Genomic DNA, 20,720 nt, shown 5'->3' with positions numbered 1-20,720 from the left:
GATCGGGTTTGGGACTGTGTATCTTGAAAGTCTGAACTTGACTATAAACAATGTGTATTTGGTTCCTGATTTAAAGTACAATCTGCTGAGTGTTTCGCAGATCGCGAAGAAAGGACTGAAATTGTCCTATGATGAAGAAAGCTGCAAAATCTTCAAAGATGGAGAACTGTATCTTTCTGCCAGAGAGAAAGATGGACTGTATTTGTTGACTTTTGATGAAAGTGATTGCATAAAATGTAATGCATCTGAGTCTAACATGATCTCTCTTGCAGGTACGACGAAGACTACGAGAGTAACCAGAGCTTTTCAGCGGGTGTATGCTGATGTGATTGGTCCTCTAGCACCGTCTAGAGGCAATGCAAGATTTTATCTTGTGTGTGTGGATCATTTCTCTCATTACGTGTGGTTATTCATGTTGAACAGACCACAAGAAGCCTTAAAAAGGTTTAAAGAGTTTTGTGGCAAGGTTAAGAGTATTCATGATGCAAACATTGATTGTCTTTTCACAGATGAAAAGCCAGTTTTTCTTTTACAGGATTTTCAGGATTTCCTGCATAAGAAAGGAATAAGGCACAAGGTTGCTGTTTCAGCAGATGCATGGAACAGAAGTGTCTGTGTACAAGTGAACAAAGAATTGCAAAATGGGATGAAGGCGCAATTGCTGAGTTCACATTTGCCACATGAGTTTTGGGCGGAGTCTCTATCATGTTATTGTTATTGTTGGGTGAGAACGGTTTCCAAAGGTATGGAATGTTCTCCTTTTGAGAAGCTGTTCCACAGAAAACCTTCTGTCGCACATTTTAAGGTTTTTGGATCTCAAGTCAGAACAGAAACTCCAGATGGGGTGAAGAATGCCAGAGGCATTTTTGTGGGTTATGAAAAGGGTCTCTACAGAGTAATTTTGTCTGAATCTGGTCAGGTGATTCTCACAAAGTTTCTAGAGAGTGCTCCTGAACAGGAGAGAGTAGTTGTTTACACATTTCCCACTGAGGACGATTCAGATGATGATGATGATTTTACTGATTACAGTGGTACTGAGAGTGATAGTGATAGCTCGAAGAGCTCAGTTGACACAGTCATTGAGAGGAAATCTCACACAATGGCTAGACCTTCACAGGTGGAGGATGAACCACTGTTTACTATTGGAACTGGTTCTCCAAAGAGTCCTGAGTTTGCTAACTCAGCTGTAGCATGTGTTACTATTGTTGACAACTCAAGACAGGTTACAGCTGTGTCTAAGTCAGAGACAAAGACACAACAGGGAGTTGCTAAGCGTAACACTAGCCAAGGAAATGCAGATGCACTCATTCCTTGGAAATCAGACAACCAGAGAGGTACACTGGGGAAACCAGTGGCGGGTAGTTCCAAGGGTGGAACTGAAACAACAGGGGAGCGTTATATGTATAACAACTGTTTGTTTTCTTCTCTGGATCTCGCAGCACACATTGAATCAAATGGGGGAGTATGTTACGATATTGAAGCAATGATGCTGCAAGCTGATTGCTGGGAAAAGTCATGTGATGTTGGGAGTGTCTGTGGGAAACAGACAGCACCGGAATTAGCTCAGAGTGTAATATGAGCTGCACAGGAAGTGCTTGCAGGGATTCGTCTGCTGGAGGTTGATGAGAGCAGACATGATTTTGTAACACTGCAGAGACAGAAATAAAAGCCATGTAAATACGTTTCTGTCTTATCTCTTTCCCCTGCCGGGGGGGCAGGAAAGAGTGGTGTGTTCTTCTCACGCTGAGAAGGATCGCCTATCGTGACCTCTGCCTGGTCCTTGCCGGGAGAGCAGACCGGGAGGTCAACAGGAGACCGAGCCGGGTGCCTGGGAGAGATGCCAGTTTCTGCTGATAAAGGCTCGGAATCCAACAGAATTAACTACTAGTAAGATGCATTGCTACAAATGTACATTTGACAAGACAGAAAAGGATTGTGCACAGCCAGTATATTCCAAAGAATCTTACACGAAGTTCAACAAATGCATATAAAACTCAACACAGATAGTGAGCCTTCAACTTCCTACACTGATCTAACAAAATATGGCTCAATTTAAAATACTAGACTTTTTACTCATTAAACAACTGGCTACACATCACTTAACCCGGTGGCATTAGCCAAAACTAAAGCATTGCCATCACTGTCCCGATTATTCAGCTACCCATTCATTGCCTTTCAGTGGGCCATTAGGCTAAATGGCTTCCCTGGGAGAACAACCCAATACAACACATTTTCTGATTAAGCACAACTAGAGAATATTCCACAATATCATATAACTTGTGAAGGTTTCTGGTCATTTAAAATCCTCCTATCCCATCTGTTTGGTTATCAGGCCAAACTGGAAACCTGGAAGCATCTTCCTAATCCTAATAAGCTAAATCGTCCAGCAGGATTGGTCCTTCTGGGGAGCATCAGGTCTAGCCAAGAGTGTGATGCACTAGTGTGCTTCTCTGTACTTAGCAGGGACTGAAAAAACTTACAAATGAAAGCCTTTTCCATTCCATGTTTTGTATCAATGCAAGGAACCTTTTATGTTTGATTGACATATAAGGATTTATTTACTTGCTGCATATATAGCATCTTTTATATTCTCTGTGTTCTTAATTTGCTTTTTTGTTTGTGTATGCCGGTATGTCCCCCCCCCCACCTCATAATTATTTATTGATATATATTTTTGGCTAAAAACCAAAACAAACTAAAACAATACTTTGGCACACGTAGTATGTTAAACAAAATAAAGCAATGGCAGGCAATTATATTGCTACAGCAGATATAATGAACAACTGTGAACCAAGGTAAGGGAAAGTATATGTCTCTGTGTTAAGTGATAAGCCAACACACACACCCCTCTTCACAAATCATATATGGCAAAAGCATGGACACAGGCACTTGCTCAGTTCATATAAAAGGCAAGTGAGTCTCAGGCTAACTCACTCATTCCTTCTCTCCTTGTTATGCATTCCATTTTCCTTGCTTCTGTGGCAAACCACAGTTTGCTGTTGCATGCAAGCTGGCAAATCATGGTCTGCATTTGCCTTCCAAACTATAATTGTAAACTATGATTTGATCAATATTTGCAAATCAGGTTTGTAAGGCATATGTGAACCATAGGTTCACAATTCAAATGCATAACCAAACTGTGATGGGTTCCATAAGCACCTCATCCCAGCCTTGTGGGCCTTTTCTACCTGGCCTGGGTAAGCAGAGCCGTGGCTAACTCCAGCTATAAAATGCTGAGGTGGCTGAGCAGACTCTTGAGTTGGGGGTATTGTTTAGGGGGTGTTTGGGGGGGGTTGTTGCTGATTTTATGGCCCTGTTTAAAATTGTTTTTTTACTTTTTTAAGCTTGTGGGTTTTTAAATTTTGGGTTTTTATTATTTTTAAATTAAAGGATATAGGATGCACCTGAGAAGAGAGGAGGTGGAGAGTGCAGGGGCAACCCTGGTCACAGTGGTTCTGGACAAGAGAAAGTATGGGGTGGGGGTAGGCAGGCTGGATAAGGGGCACAGGTAGAAAGTGACCACACCTTGTCCAGTCTGGGGAATTACGGTTGTCCTATCAGCTTGCCCTGGGCTCTGCAGCTGCTGTGGCTGAATGCCAGGTAAACTCTGAGTGAGACCTCCCTCATCCACTATCTGATTATGGATGAGGAGGCTGATCTCACCTTTATGACTCATGTTGAGGAGCCCTATACTGCTGGTTTTGGGGGACTTCAACACCCATGCCAAGGCAACTGGCTTTGGAGTAGTAGCTCAGTACTTCATGGCTGCCATTATGACCATGCGGCTGTCCCAACATGTCATTGGCTCAACACATGTGGCAGGCAACACTCTGGACCTTGTTTTCTCAACTGGACAGGAAGTGAGTTTATCTGAAAGCTGGGAGGCGGGGGCGGGTATTGACAACAGTCCTTTTTCATCATTAGATGACTTTCTGTTGAGATTAGGCTTTCAGCACTTTTCCCCCTCTGCAGAGACGGGGGAACCTATCAGGATGATCTGCCCTTGGAGAAAGATGAATCCAATGGCTTCATAGATGGCTCTGGAGGGTTTTCTGGCTGGTATGACTGGGACTTCTATCAAATCCCTGGCTGACTTCTGGAACATCCAAATGGCTTGACACGATCACCTCAAGTGCCCTCTCTCACTTCATGGAGCCCGTTTGGCTCCCTGGTATACTCCAGAGCTTAATGCAAGGAAATAGGTTAGGAGATGGCTGGTTGAAAACAATTGAAAGCTGGTAAGGGCTCATCATTCAGCTTACCTAGTGATAGTGAATGCAGCAATGAAGCTGTCCAAAATGGTGACATACAAAGGGCAGTAAACAAGTTTAATAAATAATGGTGGTGGTGGTGGTGATTAGTAGTCCTACTATGCTGTACGAACTTCCATGTTCCCTTTCAAAGTGTACACCTTAAAACATTTATATTGTGGAAACCATTCCTAAAAGGGTAGCCATGTTTGTTGTAGCAAAAACAAATGCTCTAGGAGCACCTTACAGTCTTAACAATTTAAAATGGCAAAAGCTTTTTTGTGGAAACAATAATAGAGTCAAAATTACAGAATCCATAGCAGAAAAGCAGGGCTCAGAAGAGCAGGCAGTCATTTGCTAGATATCAAGACTCATCTGAAACTGCCAGGAAGACTGTTCAAGCAGCAAATAAAATTTGGTGCCTGTAATTTAAACTGGATATAGAAAGTGCTGGGTTGCCCAGTTTTGTAAGGAGGGCAGAGCAATCCAGAGCACCTGATCAGTATTAAGCCTGTCACTTATTGCTTATGGAGAGGAGAGCAGGAATTGGCAGAGCACTTGTTAAAGGAAGACTTGGACAAGAAGCGGTATAAACCTACCCCTGCTCACTACCAGAATTTATTAATGCAGGCACCAGTAATTACGCGGCTTGGTTGGAAGGGGAATGGGATATAAGATGTGGAGTGCTTTATCCGCTCCAAGACCAATGCTGGTTTTGGCACAACTTTTGCTCTAGTGAGTTACAAAAAAATAAGCAGGTGCTAGCAATCCGAGGGACCACATGCCAGCTACAGCTGCTACAGCCGGATTCAATTACATCTACCTGAGGAGTCCCAGGATGTTGAACAGATCATGGAACCTATAGGATACGGAGCCCATACATTGTGATGTTAGTGCACCCTATTCAATAAAGTCTGGCTCTGTCCTGGGACAGGAGGAACATAAGCATGAAATCAAAGCAGTGCTTGAAGCAGGTAGGCTTTTCCAACACTGGTGGAAAAGGAAGCTAATATATAATGTGTCTGCATTAATGTTCAATTATATTTTAAAAGCCCTTTGGAACTCAGGCCTTAAAAATACTCTGAAACAGGCTGTCAGTGTTGCCTCGCTTCCCAAAACGCTGGGTGCAGCACATTTGCTGAACATACTCCTGGGATCAGGACTTCACTCCAAACCTTGTTTGTACAAAAAAGGAGCCAAGCAGCTGGGAAATTCTGGAGTATAGTATGTCCTCATTAGTTCCCATCTGCCATCAGAACTCAGCTCATGGCAAGTTTGGCTAAGTCCTGGTGTTCTCAGGTCCAAATCTGGGTCAGTTTTAATTACACTATACAGAATTCTGTGTGCAGGGGTTTTTTTTACAAAAAAAAATCCTTATTATACAGCACAGAAGAACGGGCAGCTCTCCAACTAATCAATTTTTTAAAAGTACATATATAAAATTTTAAAACCAGGCTAGACAGACAGTGGGTGGAAGAGAGGAAAAAATGTATGATTGAGTACAGGGGTTAGTTAAGAGAACTGTTCACAAAAGTGGGTCACTAGCAGTTCTGCTTTAGAACTTCAAAAGAAAAGGAAGGGAGGAACCTCTTCATTTGCAAAGATGGGGAATCGGGAATATAAGATGTACACAAATCACAATGTTCTTAATGCTGACCTGAATTAAGGCACATACTTATCATTATTATTACTTGCATCTCGACACAAGACACATGTATGGACCTGGAAAACTACCAAAAACGTGTGTCTTCATAATGTCAGAACAGGCATAAGTTAATTGAATCCCAATTCAAACATGTACTTAGGTGGACAAGATATTGTATAATGCTGTACATGTCCAACAACTGGTGCAAACTGGGTCATCTTATCCGCGTGTGCTAAGATAACACAACAGGGATCTGAACCTCAGGTGAGCGCTTTAAAGTGTCTGAACGAGACACTAGGTTGATCGAGACAGGAGGTGTATACAGTGCCAAACGGGGGGAATTCTTCTTGCCCACCTGCATTTAAAATCATGCCTGTCTAATCCAGAATATTGTTTGGCAGTATTGCATTTGTTCCTGATCAGAATTTTTTGCCCAGTTCTACTTTATGCACACCTGAAACTTCAGGTAAAGGTAACCTTAGAAGAAGTGTGAGCCCTGTTCTAAGCTCTGCATAATAATAATAATAATAATAATAATAATAATAATAATAATAATAATAATTTATTTATACCCCGCCCATCTGGCTGGGCTTCCCCAGCCACTCTGGGCAGCTTCCAAAAAATATATTAAAATACTATAATACATCAAACATTAAAAGCTTCCCTAAACAGGGCTGCCTTCAGATGTCTTCTGAAAGTCTGGTAGTTGTTGTTCTCTTTGACATCTGGTGGGAGGGCATTCCACAGGGAAGGTGCCACTGCCGAGAAGGCCCTCTGCCTGGTTCCCTGTAACTTAGCTTCTCACAGTGAGGGAACCGCCAGAAGGCCCTCGGTGCTGGACCTCAGTGTCCAGGGTCCTCTAAGCTACCTGATGCTCACCAATGTGTATTTCTATCTATCTATCTATCTATCTATCTATTTATTTATTTATTTATTATCTCATCCTTCTTCCCAAAGGAGCTCAGGGTATCATAATAATAATAATAATAATAATAAATAATTTAAAAGTATTATAAAAACGATTTCAAATATTATCTCAACCAGGGATGGCATTCCACAAATAAAGCCCTGTCATGTTATTATGCTTTTATATTTGTTGGAAGCTGCACAGAATGGCCGGGGAAACCTAGTCAAATGGGTGGGGTACAAATACTAGAAGAGGAAGAAGAAGAAGAAGAAGAAGAGGAGGAGGAGGAGGAGGAGAAAGAAGAAGTGGAAGAAGTCAATGCCAACTGGACATCCGCCAAGAGCAGCAGAACCAATTGTGTAGATGCAGCTGATTGGTCCCTATATCTGCTGAATTATGTTTTAGCTCAGTGGTAGAGTGCATGCTTTGCATGCAAAACACACCAGATTCAGTCCCTCACATTTCCAGATATCTCTAGGGAAGACAGGACTGTCTCAAACCCTGGAGAGCTGCTGCCAGTTAATATAGACAAAGTTGATGGGAACAGAACATCCTATGTTCATTCTGATTGACTGTATCAGAAGATGCATTGTTCTAGTTTTTCTTTAATTTCAACAGTGATAACCACAATAAATACATTGCAGCAAGACAAGAGTCTTGTGGCACCTTAAACACTAATTATTACGGAATAAACTTCCATGGACTGAAAACCATTAGCACAATCCAAAAGTTAGTATTCATGCATTTTTGTTTACATTTTAATTTAGTACACTTATTATTAAAGAATAGATCTAGGAACTGGTTGGATAGAGGAATTTTCCCCCATGTAAGGCTACATTGAGCCACAACATAATAACTGCTTAAAAGTATCAAGATAAGGTAAAGGTAAAGGTACCCCTGCCCGTACGGACCAGTCTTGACAGACTCTAGGGTTGTGCGCTCATCTCACTCTATAGGCCAGGAGCCAGCGCTGTCCGCAGACACTTCCGGGTCACGTGGCCAGCGTGACAAGCTGCTTCTGGCGAGCCAGCGCAGCACACAGAACGCCGTTTACCTTCCCGCTAGTAAGCGGTCCCTATTTATCTACTTGCATCTGAGGGTGCTTTCGAACTGCTAGGTTGGCAGGCGCTGGGACCGAGCGATGGGAGCTCACCCCGCCGTGGGGATTCGAACCGCCGACCTTTCAATTGGCAAGTCCTAGGCGATGAGGCTTTAACCCACAGCGCCAAAAAGTATCAAGATAGTCAATTTTTAAAAAAATAATGAAAGTGTATGAGGAGAAAACAGAGTTAGAACTTCCTCAGTCCAATCTAGAACTTCATCCAAATAATAGATTTAAAGACTAAAAGACCATATCCTATTACATTAGATTGACAGTGTGTCTTGATGGTTCTGCAAAAACCATTTGCATTCTTAATAAAACTAAGTACAATGCACTTAAGAAATGGGCTTCCAAATCCTAAACAAATCACTTAGAAGTCAATCATATTTAAATAACAGGAAGCAAGTACCATTTAATATATTTACAACCAGAATGTAATGGATGTGAGGTTATAGCATGTGGGATGGACAGCAAGTCAGAGATTATAGGAACAGCATGGCAGCCATTGTAGCATACCCAACTTTCTTCCTGAAAGAATTAACTATTAATAATACTTTTTTCTTTAGTACAATATGCTACTACAAAATCATACAATAATGTTGAGAAGATCATGTGGAAAATTATGGAATCATTCCCTTCACTGTCCTCCTTTATGTGTACCAGGTCAAGAGATGGAAAAGAAAAATTCCGGCAAAAATTAAGAGATTGAAGAACAGAATGCTGCACACAGTAAACTGAACTGACATTTGGGATATGACTTGACTCAGTATCCGATCCATAAACTGGGCCAGCATCTAAGTTGTTGTTTGCATGTCCCCCATGACAGGGGGGCTGTCCCCCATGACAGCTACTGTGATATAGATAGTGCCTCCATGAAAACAGGATCACAGATTGAACTATGTTTTTATATTGCAAACTTCCCAGTGAATCTTGGATGAAGGGCAGTATAGAAAACAAGTAATACCACTTTACTATCATCCTCCATAGAGCTTCTCCTGCATTTTTGGCTGCTTTGGGAGTGCCCCCTTTTGAGTCTCACATGTGGATAGTCAACGTTCCGGCCTCTGATCGCTTGGTAATTCAGTGATTAAACATCCAGGTGCTCTCTCCCAAGTGCCAAAGCATTAGTGTTGCCTCTGCATTTTGTTTTAAAACTTTCTAATTGACTTACTTTTTAAATAGAAAAAAATCAATCAATTTTCCACCTGTTAATGGCCCTGGGGGCAGATATCAGGGGGTACTCTTCTCCTGAAATGCAGCTATAACTTTTTCTTTTGTTTCTTTGTTTTTACCAATTTATGGTAGACTCACCAGCTGCACCTGATGCTGGCAGAGGGAGACTTGACCACTGTCATTTATGATTTAGAAGTGTCTAGATTAGAATATTCTAACGTGTTCTACACATTAGAGCACATTGCATTAGTGGGATCTGGAAGATTCAACAGGTGTCATCTTTCTTGATTGTTAGATAGTCACCAGCAAGGGGTGGGATTTGTGTGTGCGCTCACACACACACACGCACTGCCCTAGAGCTATGGAACGACCTCCTCATCCATCAAAATGTTTTCTATTTAGAATCAAGTAAAAACTGCTTTTAATGGCTTTTTTTAAAAAACCTAAATCGCTTTGACAACACTGCTGGAATGCAGTACAGAAATACTGTAAATATGAACGAACAGAATAAGTGATAATCAAACCCCTAGGGGCTGGTTGCTACAGGACTGGTGTGCATTTTGACATTAGCCATCTTTTTGGCTGTTACATTTTGGCACTATGTTTTAATAGGCCACATGAAAGAGAAAAGTAGAAAACGAAAAAGTGGGAGGAGGGCTCTCAGGAAGAAGACAGAGCAAACTCATTTCGTGAAACTCAAGACATTTAATTTATGCATAACTATATTGTTTGTTTTCTGGAACAGGCCAGGGAATTTCCCTGATGTATGCTGTTATCCAGTCCCAACGCCCAGGAAGACTAGTAGCAGGTGTTTTTTCCACTGCTGGGTATTCTTTACAGCAAGATATTCTTTACACATCGCTGAAGAACTAATACAGCTTTACAGTTTGGTGCCTATGGTTTTGTGGCATCTGTTCAATGCAACAGCTTCAGTAAAGCACCTTTTTAAAGCTCATTGTATGTCTTTACAGTTTGTTATAAATCAGCAGCAGTGCCTTTAAAGAGCACAGCATCCAAATACACTGCTTTCAAGCATTTAAGATGTTAATGGGTTTTGAGGACTGGAACTGATCTTGTATAGCAGCAGCTTTTAATGCCAGGATGAAATGGACTGTGTATAGCAACTTCTGCTGTGCTTTCTCTTGCATTGAGGTGATCAGAAGGCATCTATGTATTGAAGAGTTTCCTAAGGAATCAATAGCTATGGAAACAGTGGTGCTATAGGTACAGGGGAGGGCAGACAAATTTCAAAGAAATACTTTACACGTCCATACTTGTAAATACTTTCTTCTTTGAAGAGTAAAATCTTTTAGGGATCTATTTGGGTTTCCAATATATTCCCTCCTACTGCAATCGTATTACAATGAAAGTTTGGCAAGGAAATTTGTCTCTTAAAGGTTCGAGGAAGTGATCCTCTGGCAATCCCTCTCACATCTCTCCAGCAATTTATTTTTAACTTAGTATTGCTCAAAGTCACTTCCAATCTCTGCCTCACTCATTGTCCCAGCTCGCTGAGCATGACAAGTGTGCTGAAACATATCACCCCTGCTGCAGAGAAATGGAACAGACAGTGGAGAATCAGTACTATGGTGAGATATTATACCATAACAATTTGCTCCCCTAACCTTATCTAAATTTTGAGAACAAGGATGCAAGACCACACTGTGGTAACTGGCAAATATGGGTCATATAACTTTTCCGTCCATATCTATGAGAAAGTACAGAGTCATGTGAGATCCAACATGTCACCTGTTCCCTTAGTGATGATCCAGGCATTCTTTGAGAAAATAAGATGAGGTGGAATCTCCAATACATGTAACATTTTAGGTTCAGAAAGCATGTATTTGGAAATTTAAAGGGAGAGGCAGTCCTTAAGCCAATGATGGCCAAACTTGGCCCTCCAGCTGTTTTGGGACTACAATTCCCATCATCCCTGACCACTGGTCCTGTTAGCCAGGGATGATGGCAGTTGTAGTCCCAAAATAGCTGGAGGACCAAGTTTGGCCATCACTGTCTTAAGCTATTGCAGTCCTGAGTTATTTAAGACTTTATAGGTGAAAACCAGAACTTTTAATTCAGCAAGAAATTAAGTCAGTGCAGATGGGCCAGAATATGCGCAAACCATTTTGCCGTAGTGAGAAACCTAGTTGTTGAATTCTACAGCAGCTGACGTTTCTGAACTTTCTTCAGAGGCGGCTCCTCATATAATGTGTTGCAGTAATCTAACCTAGATACCAAAGCATAGACAACAGAAGTGAGGCTATATCTGTCCATAAAGGGGTGCAGTGGGCCACCAGCTGAAGCTGATGGAAGGCACTCCATCCCACTGAGGCCACCTGAGCTTCAAGCAATAGCAATGGAAGCTGTGTACCTGTTCCTTCAAAGGGAATGTAACCCTATCAAAAGTAGGCAACCTCCCATCCATCCGGTCTAGGGAACCACCCACTAACAGTGTCTCAGTTTTATTTGGATTGAACTTCAGTTGTTGGCTCTCATCCAGTCTATTACAAAGGCAAGACAACAGTTCAGAACATCTACTCTAAATAATTGGTACAATGTGGTATGGGAGACCAGGCTTCTTGAAAAATTGATGCAAAGATTACAAGCGACCAGAGATCAAAAAAGAAGGAGACATTTGCTATTGATTAGTGCTTGTTTATCCAATATACAAATAGAGACTCCAATGGCAGGGCAGGTCCTGCCGCATTGCATATTACATGGTTGCATAGATACTATTATGAGCTTTGAATGTCTCACAGCTTGGACTGTTATCACCCCAACAACCTTAGTGTCATCCTGATATATTTTGTGTTTTGCCTGATTTTTCTGTAAACGGTGGTGGTGGGGAGTGTTTGTGGTTGTTTTCTGATTAATTGCATGATTTAATACATATGTAAAGCAGTAAATGTTTTTAAAAGGAAGAACATGTAGATCAATGTTCTCATGTGAATCTGGACAGAGGATAACATTTTGCTGTATATAAAAATTCAAAAGCAAAGTACTCTCCGACTGGACCTAATGGTCAGGGGTCCTTTTACCTTCACCTTACTCTCCGACAGCATCACATCAGTACTGACGAGCATCTAGAATCCTCTCTTAAAAAATGGCACTATTCACTTAGCTTTTGCCTTTCCTAACTCTGTTTTCCATTTCAGTGGAAGACTGTAAAGTCTGAAGGTCTCTTGTACAGAAGCCAACAAAAACAAAGGTAAACTTAGAACTTTCATTAACTGTAAATTATAAGAGCAAACAGAAATAAGGATTGATGTGAGCAAGAGGGAACGCTAAAGCCTCATCAAATGTAATGTGTAATACCTTAACCCAAACATATTTTGGGATGCCTGCCAGGAAGATGGGTATAAATGTGGGAGGCTTATAAGAATACAGCTTGAGCTGAAATGTTTAAAGTTTTCAGTTTTACTAGGAAAACAGTTATAACTCAGTAAAAACAGGACCTTATTAATAGTAAAATGTTATATATAAGCTACTGTTTTCCTAGATGAATCAGAAGTGTTCTCTCTGGGTTGCTGATGGCAGCATGTAGGGGGACCAACTACTATATTCCTGCAGTGGAGTGAGAAATTGCGCTGGTATCGCTGGACATTTACTCAGTTCATTGGCTCCTATTAGGATCTTGAGATGTCCAATATTCATTCAGCAGCAGATTTCAGGGCCTCATGGGTTGCAGATGCAGGACTCTTTGCTTATTTTAACAATATGAAAGTCCTGAAGCAGTTAAGTGAGAAACAAAAAGACCAAATTCACTCTTGTTCAAGGTAAGGGCCAATTGTTCTGGTTCACGTTTGAGGCAACAGTTTTTGAATAATATTATTACAGCAGAGGTGGGCTACCTATCATGTTCCTGAAAATGAAACATGAATTATGTTAATTACACATAACTAAAATGAAGATTAGATGCAGTTTTCCATTTATAATGTAATATATCTGAGGCAGACCTAGCTTTCCCAGAGGTTTACAAACATGGTATATAACGTCACATACTTTTAATGCTATTGAAGAGGTCACACACACCAGGACAAGGAAAAATCCATACAAAATTAATTCAATTGCTTGCTCTTATCATAATAAAACTAGAAAGCTAGCATAACTAGACAGGAAAATTAGGGCTGTCACTAGGTTTCTTAAAAATGTACTAAGATGTACTCAGAGAATCACTTTCATGTTCCGGCATCCTCAGAGGTGACATAAGTGGCAACCAGATTGAGGTCCTTCTCAATAGAAGTCTCTTCCTGGCCTTCCACTAAGTTTGACATTCTTTCTTTTGCTTAAAAATATTAAGTGATAAACTAATCAATGTTTAGGATGAACTATAAACGAATTAGGGCTGGGGTGGCTGAATATATCAGATCAACTAGTAGTTGATAACTGGTGAATACTATTTCCCCCCTTGTTAATGATATCTAGTGATTGTGTGGATTATTATTTTTTATGTTATTGATGAACTAAAGTATGGATGTTTGGGAAAGCTGAAAAAATATATAAGGGTGAGCCATTTTTAAAGACACACACAAAAAAGAAGGAAAATAACAGTTGTACTTGTGTTTTGTTTCCCATTGTGTTTTGAAATACATTGTGTGTCCATCCACAGAGTCCCCCTTCCAGGTGCGCTTAGCTGAGTGGAAAATGAATGGACACAACAACTGTCTGGGATTCAAATGGCCACAACTTTATTGACTTCAGATGTAGGAAGCTTTGGCATAGACACTGAGCGTGTATCCCTCTCAGCCCTCCCCTGCTGGAGGACTGAGGCATGACAGGGTCTATTCAGGGGTGGATCCACTGCAAAACACAGGTTTACACGGATGGCCCCCAAATGCTGAGGGAAGCTCTGTGGCCTACTAGCCCTACGCACTTGGCTCCTTGGACAGAGACTTCCCTCCAGACCCCTCTAACGGGGTACCCTGTTATTGCCGCCACAAGGAACAGGAGGTGGGTGAGTCACCACTTCACCACACTCCGATTGGTTGAAAGACTATAGGATTCCACCCAAGGCCTAAACCGCCAAAGTTGTGACTAGAGTTATGGGGAAGGTAAACCCTGCAGAGCAGGGGAAATTCCTTCCTGGCTCCGAATACAGCAACCGCCAAAAGACCACAGCAAAGCCCAGCAAGCTGAAAAGAAATGGTTAGGGCAGTAATCAACTATTAATGAAGGGAGAGGAAGGGTGGGTGACACTCCCAGCCCACTAGATGCTGGGCAGAGTGGTCAACTGGGCTAAGTAAATGGCCAGGCCCCGATCCCCCAGGCCTGCCACGGATTGGATCATTTGAAGAATGGGTTTGGCGGGAACCTGTGAGCCTCCGTGGTGGCTGAAGGTGACAGAAAGAACATCCTAAAATGGCACGTCAACCCTCAACTGTCGCTCATTGGCAAGACAATAGCGGTCATTCTTTATCAAGATGAATCTGTAAATCTATCGATCAATCGATCTTACAGAATATATGACTAGAATAATTAGCAAGATCAGTACAGGAGACAAGAGATATCATTGCACTGCAGCACAGGAACCTATGAAGCTGCCTTCAGTGTGGGTCAGCCCATAAGGTCCATCTAGCGCAGTACTTTCTACACTGTCTGTCATAAGCTCTCCAGGGTTTCTGAACAGAACATTATCAGCCCATTATCAATGCCAAGGACTGAAACTGGAATCTTCTGCAGGCAAAGCAGATGTTTTACCACTGAGCTATGGCGCTTCCATAAGTGATCCTAGCTCTAAATCCCAGCAATAAAAAGTAACACTTCCCATTGGGTTCTGTAATGAACTGGAGTAATGTTCCAAATATCAAGAGATATTTCCAGTTGTGTAGGTTTCCTGTCGAGGAGGTTTAGAGCTATTATTTCTTATATCATGGTAACTCAATCTGATCTAGGTGGAGGTGAACAAAAGATGAGCAATCTGGCTATTTCCCATTCATGTCACTTTCCCATGTGTCTATCCAAAAGTCAATTCAGTCCAGTTTCCATATTAATCTTAGATTTTTTTGAAAAAGCAGGGTGGAAATGTGAGGAGGTATTTTAACACATATTTCCTCTTTAAAAAAATCCCAGTTCTAAATGGGTTTTCCCCTCAAAATACACATTTTAAATCTTTTGCTATTTTATTGTATTTTGAACCAAGAACTGCATTAGAACATCTGAAAAATGTGAATCAAATTCCTCAAGCATTCCTAAGAGTAGGCATGGCTGGAATGAGGATTCTGTGTTCTGATTCAGAATGCCTATTACCTACAGATCTGCATATGTGGAAGTGCCTTTGTCTGTCTGTAGCAAGCTACAAAACTTAAACCGAAACACTGATGATACCTATGAAAACCGATTTCCAGATTCAGAGTCACAGTAAATGTCACCTGGGTTCCATGATGAAGGCAAGGTATATGTAGAATAGAAAGAAAGTAGGCAAGAAAATTAATTATTCAATCTCTTAAAATTAGTATTATTTCATTAATGCTAGTGCATTATTCCAGATTCTTATATTCAGACTTTACCAAAGAACCCATCTGCTCAGCTACACAAGCTACTGTGACTACATCAAACTGGTCCTTCACTTATTGCGCTACAGATATTGAAACCATTTCAAGAACACTCTGTTTCCCTGTGTGTCTTCAAGGCATTCAGTGGTCTGAGTCCAAGATATCTTGCTGACTGCTTGAAGCACCAAGATGAAGCACATGGTTGACAGGTTGTGTAGGGCTCATCCAACTTGGAACAAGGTTGTGGAATGAAATCACAAAAGGCTCCAAGAGCCACCTCAAAATTCAACATTCTTACAAAGCACATTTATTTGGACCTTGACTTTGTTAATAAATACACATATGGCAGGAGGCATAAAACCATTTAAAAACCCACAGGGTTGTGTGTTTTTTTCCTTTTCTTGGAGGAGAAAAGGAAAGACAAGAGAAAATGAGCTTCACATGATGGATACTGGTCTTGTTATTTGATTAAAGTGATCAGATAGTACAGGGGTGAGAGCAGTATTAAAATCTTGAATAGAACTAATATAGTTGAAAAGAACCAGATAATATGATTCATTTTGAGATACAGATAACTACAGATAAATAGGGCTACAACGTTGTTATTGTACTTTTAATAGAATTCGTATTCTCTATGGCTATAACTGAAATCTCTGAAGTCATTATATGTATTGTCTTCAAAAGTAATTATTATTCTGCCTACTGCATTTCTAAGTATGATGTGAGGATACTGCTTGGTATTATTATGGAATTGCATAGTTTGGTGAGCACTACATTCCTGCTCCATTTCAAATCAAACAGTCAATGGCAGTATTTTCCACTGATGGAAGCTAGATTGAGCCTGTGCGGTTAATCACAGACAATACCACTTCATTTTTTATGAAACATATGATAGATTTTTTTCTGCAAAAGGCTTTGTTTCATCCAACCTCTTGTCACCATAACTCTGAGTGCATTATGGTGTTTAATACTGAAAGAATAGTCACAAATGCAAATTAATGACTGCAGAGCATAGCAAAGTTTGATAAAGACTAAATTGCCTGTCAAAACTTCTTCTTGCATTTCCTAAATTTAATCTTAGGCTTATTATCATCATTATTTATAAAAACGCCAGCTATAACCTTGCACCCATACAAAAAGAGAATTATCAAAGGTGAGTGTCTGTATTTCACCTAGACTTAAATAGCTTTCAGAAGTCTCCTCTAAATATGAACCTTCTAACATATCTTTCCAGTTGCATTTTCATTATTAATATTTTACTCATAATGCAGAATAGTCATAAGTTGGATAGGTTTTTGGTAGCATGTCTCCACTTTTCAGGGAGGTGTGTTAGTATCCTGCTAGGAGTTTACCATACACGTATATCCAGCTGGATACCAAACTGCACATACAAATATTTCCTGTACACAGGATTCTTCGTCTGATCCAGCTATTTGGCTTTGCATGTGTAATGCTACCCACCTGCAAAAGCAACAGTGCTGTTCAGCTGGTCCGGAGCCAGAGTGGAGCCTGTGATTGATTGATTGATTTAAAAACATGTATAAGCATCTTCATATTCTTTTTAACTCTAAGATTTTGTCCCTGTCCTTACAACAGCTGAACACAAAAGTTGCAAATTGTTTGGAAGGACTTTAATGAACATTCTTTAATGGGTGCATTTACTTGGATGGGAGTCAGAGATTTTAATGGATGTCATCAAAATTGATAAATTCTAACATGCTATGTTTCAAATTTCAGTTGAGGGAAATTTGACATTTTGGAAAATAATACACTTTCCTAGGCTATGGATGTTATGAGCACTTGTAAGCATTTGTCCTCAAATGTTTCTGAGCAGCATCAGGAAAAGCACAGTCCTGTTCACAGTCAACTTTCTTTCTTTCTTTCTTTCTTTCTTTCTTTCTTTCTTTCTTTCTTTCTTTCTTTCTTATTAATGTTGCAATACTTATATGAAATCTTTACATAGTGATACCTATACATTGTATTTGTAAATTCGCATTTTCACATTTCATTATGTACCAACATTTATCCATTTCTTTCTCTTTTTTGCTTCTTATTTCTTGCCCTGTGTCTTCCCTCCACACATGCATGACTTCCTTGCTATTATTTTGTAACTTTATTATTGAGGTTGTATTTTTGTATCTTAATAATTAAACATTCATTCTTATATATCTGCTTGACTTAACTTAGTGAAATCAGTCAACTCTGAACAATGCTTTGCTCACCTGGGCCGTGCAAACTGTCTCGCTCTTTGCCTAAAAATAAGGACAAGCCCTATTGGATCAAAGGTCCATTTAGTCCACATATGGTTCTCACAGTGGACAACCAAATACTTATGGAAGGTTCATGGGTGGGATATGAGTGCAACAGCACTCTCCTACTCATGTGCCTGGGCAACTGGTATTCAGAGGCATGCTGCCTCCAATACTGGAGATAGAACACAGCCATCATAACTAGCAAACATTGGTAACCTTTTCATTTTAAAGCCATAAATGTTGGCAGCCATTACTATATCTTGTTATAGCAAATTCCATAATTTTATTATGTGCTGCATGTAAAAGCACTTTTTCTTTTGTCTGTCCCAAATATTCCAACATTCACCTTCATTAGATGATCCCAGACTCTAGTATGATGGGGAAAGTATTCTCTTTATCCACTTCCTCTTCAGCATAATTTTATACACTACTTATCATGTCCCCTCTTCTTCAACCTTTTTCTAAACTAAAAAAAAACCCTCATGTGTTTTTATATAGGGATTTGCTTCAGCTCCTTGATCACTTTAGTTACCCTTTTATGACTATTTTCCAGCTCTACACTATCCTTTTTGAGATGCAGCAAGCAACCAGATCTGTCCATATGAGGATAGGAATGCCAGGCAGGAGAGTCAAGTGGATAAAAGAAAATGAGGACAAAGAAGGTAGAAACCAGAAAGCAGGGAGATGAGAACGAATGGAAGAGCCATGCAGTTGAAGAAGAGACTAGCCAAGGCCAAAATAAGAGTGGAGCAAACAATTTTACAAGGGTGATAGAGACAGGAAGTGCTGGCCACAACGGCTAAGAAGGAAGTTAAGAGACCAAGTGAGGGATCCAAGGGCAGAGTCAGCTCCAGGCTCTGGAGTACTCCTCCGTGAACAGAACACTGCCTCCTCAATGTTGTTGCTGCTACCCAGTTGCTTGCCCAGCATACACCACCACCCAGAAGGAGACAACCTGAGAAGCAGGGTATGCCTTTCCTTCTCTTTGCCTTTGTCAGTGACTGCTCATTTACAGCAACAGCAAGGATAAGGGAGTTCTGATGAGTGGCAGGAGGCCAGCTCCATGGGTGTGGGCATCCGCTGATATTTTTCAGGACTGGGAGGAGTGAATACTCCAAATAAACAAAAACAAAGAAGCATGCCTAACTGAAAAGTGCTAGCAGGCAAGATTCTCACAAAAGAAGTGAGGAAACAATTTGCCTGCACAATTTGCCTCATGTTGTTAGGTTTACTCAGAGAGGGGGCAACTACCACCCCTTGCACCCTCCCCATGGACACTCATGGAGCTCAGCAAATGCCTGGCAATACCAATCCATGATGCTTACCCTATCAAGGGGACATAGTATTGCGCTACTTAAAATCTAGACCCTGAAAATGAATTCTGCCAGGAGTGGCTTCTGCTGGCAAAACTAATTAGGGGTAGGAGGTGTTGAAGGTCAAGAAGAAGAGTTGGGGAGCGGGTGGGCCAAAACTTCACATATTAATTTGAACTAACCATCTAATTCTTTGAATTACTTCTAGAATTTATTAAAACTATTTATTTAGCATGGATTAAACTTGATGGCCTTGGTAATGTACAAAAAATATTATTTACAAATTATTTCATTTATGTAACAGTTTATACAATTTTACAACAGTTTCATATATTGCAGAGAAGTGTTCTATTGTTCCTGGATTGCAACAGAAACTTTTCAAGTTAAAAATTAGCAACATATTTGAATACAAGGACAATGGAGTTCATTACAAAGTTTGTTCTTACTTACTAAAACTCTAATACATACCAATATATATGTGTGTGCATAAGCAAATCTTTATGCAAATCAATTAACTGAGAATTACATCTCAGTATTTAAAAAGTAACATGTTCCACAAGCCAGGGTGCATTCATTTGCCTTGAACTCACTATGCCTCTAACAAATACTATTTATGAGATCATGGAGGAGAATTGTGGCTAGAATGATAATTTCATTCTCAACAAAATTAGCTCTGATATAAATTCAGTAACAGCAAAATATTTTGCTGTATATAAACTGTAGCATATGGCAGTCTCACTGAAATCAGCAGGATTATTCATATACAGTAGTTTAAACTAAGGATATATTTAAGGACTTTCCTCAACTGGGTCTACATACACCACTCAAATGAGTGCTGTACATAACTCCCAGTGCATTCCCTGTCAAACTGAGTTTTGTTGCAATCTGTCCCTTTCATTCTCTGTAGCATAAATCGGCTAGGAACACTAATGTCACAGGATATATATGTCAGTTTATGTAGGCATTCAATAAAGACTTACATTTTGCTTGAGTCTATGGATATATATATATATATATATATATATATATATATATATCCAGTTACAGACTCTTAAATCCCATTGAAATTGTGTGTTTATGTGTTTAATTATGTGTGGAATATAGTTTTATTTGAACACGACCCATATTTTAGCTGTGTGCAGGGATGCAGGTGGCGCTGTGGTCTAAAACCACAGAGCCTAGGACTTGCCAATCAGTAGGTCAGCGGTTCGAAACCCCATGACGGGGTGAGCTCCCATTGCTTGGTCCCTGCTCCTGCCAACCTAGCAGTTCGAAAGCACGTCAAAGTGCAAGTAGATAAATAGGTACCACTCTGGCGGGAAGGTAAACGGCATTTCTGTGTGCTGCTCTGGTTCGCCAGAAGCAGCTTAGTCATGCTGGCCACATGACCCGGAAGCTGTACGCCGGCTCCCTCGGCCAATAAAGTGAGATGAGCGCCGCAACCCCAGAGTCGTCTGCGACTGGACCTAATGGTCAGGGGTCCCTTTACCTTTACCTAGCTGTGTGCAACATTGCTGCCCAAATTTGTAATATTCATCACACTGAGATAAAACTTCACCTTCTTCAATTTGAAAACCTGACAAAGGG

At 40.5% G+C, this 20,720-nt stretch overlaps 1 protein-coding gene and 1 long non-coding RNA gene across 45 annotated transcripts in view; one reads left to right on the top strand and one right to left on the bottom strand.

Annotated features, from left to right (window-relative positions):
• Positions 1-20,720, bottom strand: part of ZBTB20 (zinc finger and BTB domain containing 20) — a 500,505-nt gene that overhangs the window by 381,891 nt on the left and 97,894 nt on the right. The window contains exon 1 of one of the 44 annotated variants that reach the window (XM_083437069.1): positions 3,664-3,761. The exons of 42 other annotated variants lie outside the window; for them this stretch is intronic. The gene's annotated coding sequence lies outside the window, so the exon portion shown is untranslated. Of the gene's footprint in view, positions 1-3,525; positions 3,762-20,720 lie in introns of those variants that run through there. One more of the 44 variants, XM_083437070.1, reaches the window with a different exon arrangement.
• Positions 3,884-15,585, top strand: LOC310676018. Its single transcript, XR_014510357.1, has 3 exons — positions 3,884-4,238; positions 12,233-12,285; positions 15,422-15,585. It is a non-coding gene; the product is annotated as an uncharacterized lncRNA (long non-coding RNA).

This window comes from Podarcis tiliguerta (assembly GCF_965153285.1).
Source record: "Podarcis tiliguerta genome assembly, chromosome: 4".
NCBI classification, from domain to species: Eukaryota; Metazoa; Chordata; class Lepidosauria; order Squamata; family Lacertidae; genus Podarcis; species Podarcis tiliguerta.
The sequence above is the reverse complement of the archived record's forward strand: the minus strand, read 5'-3'. Positions and strand labels throughout refer to the sequence as shown.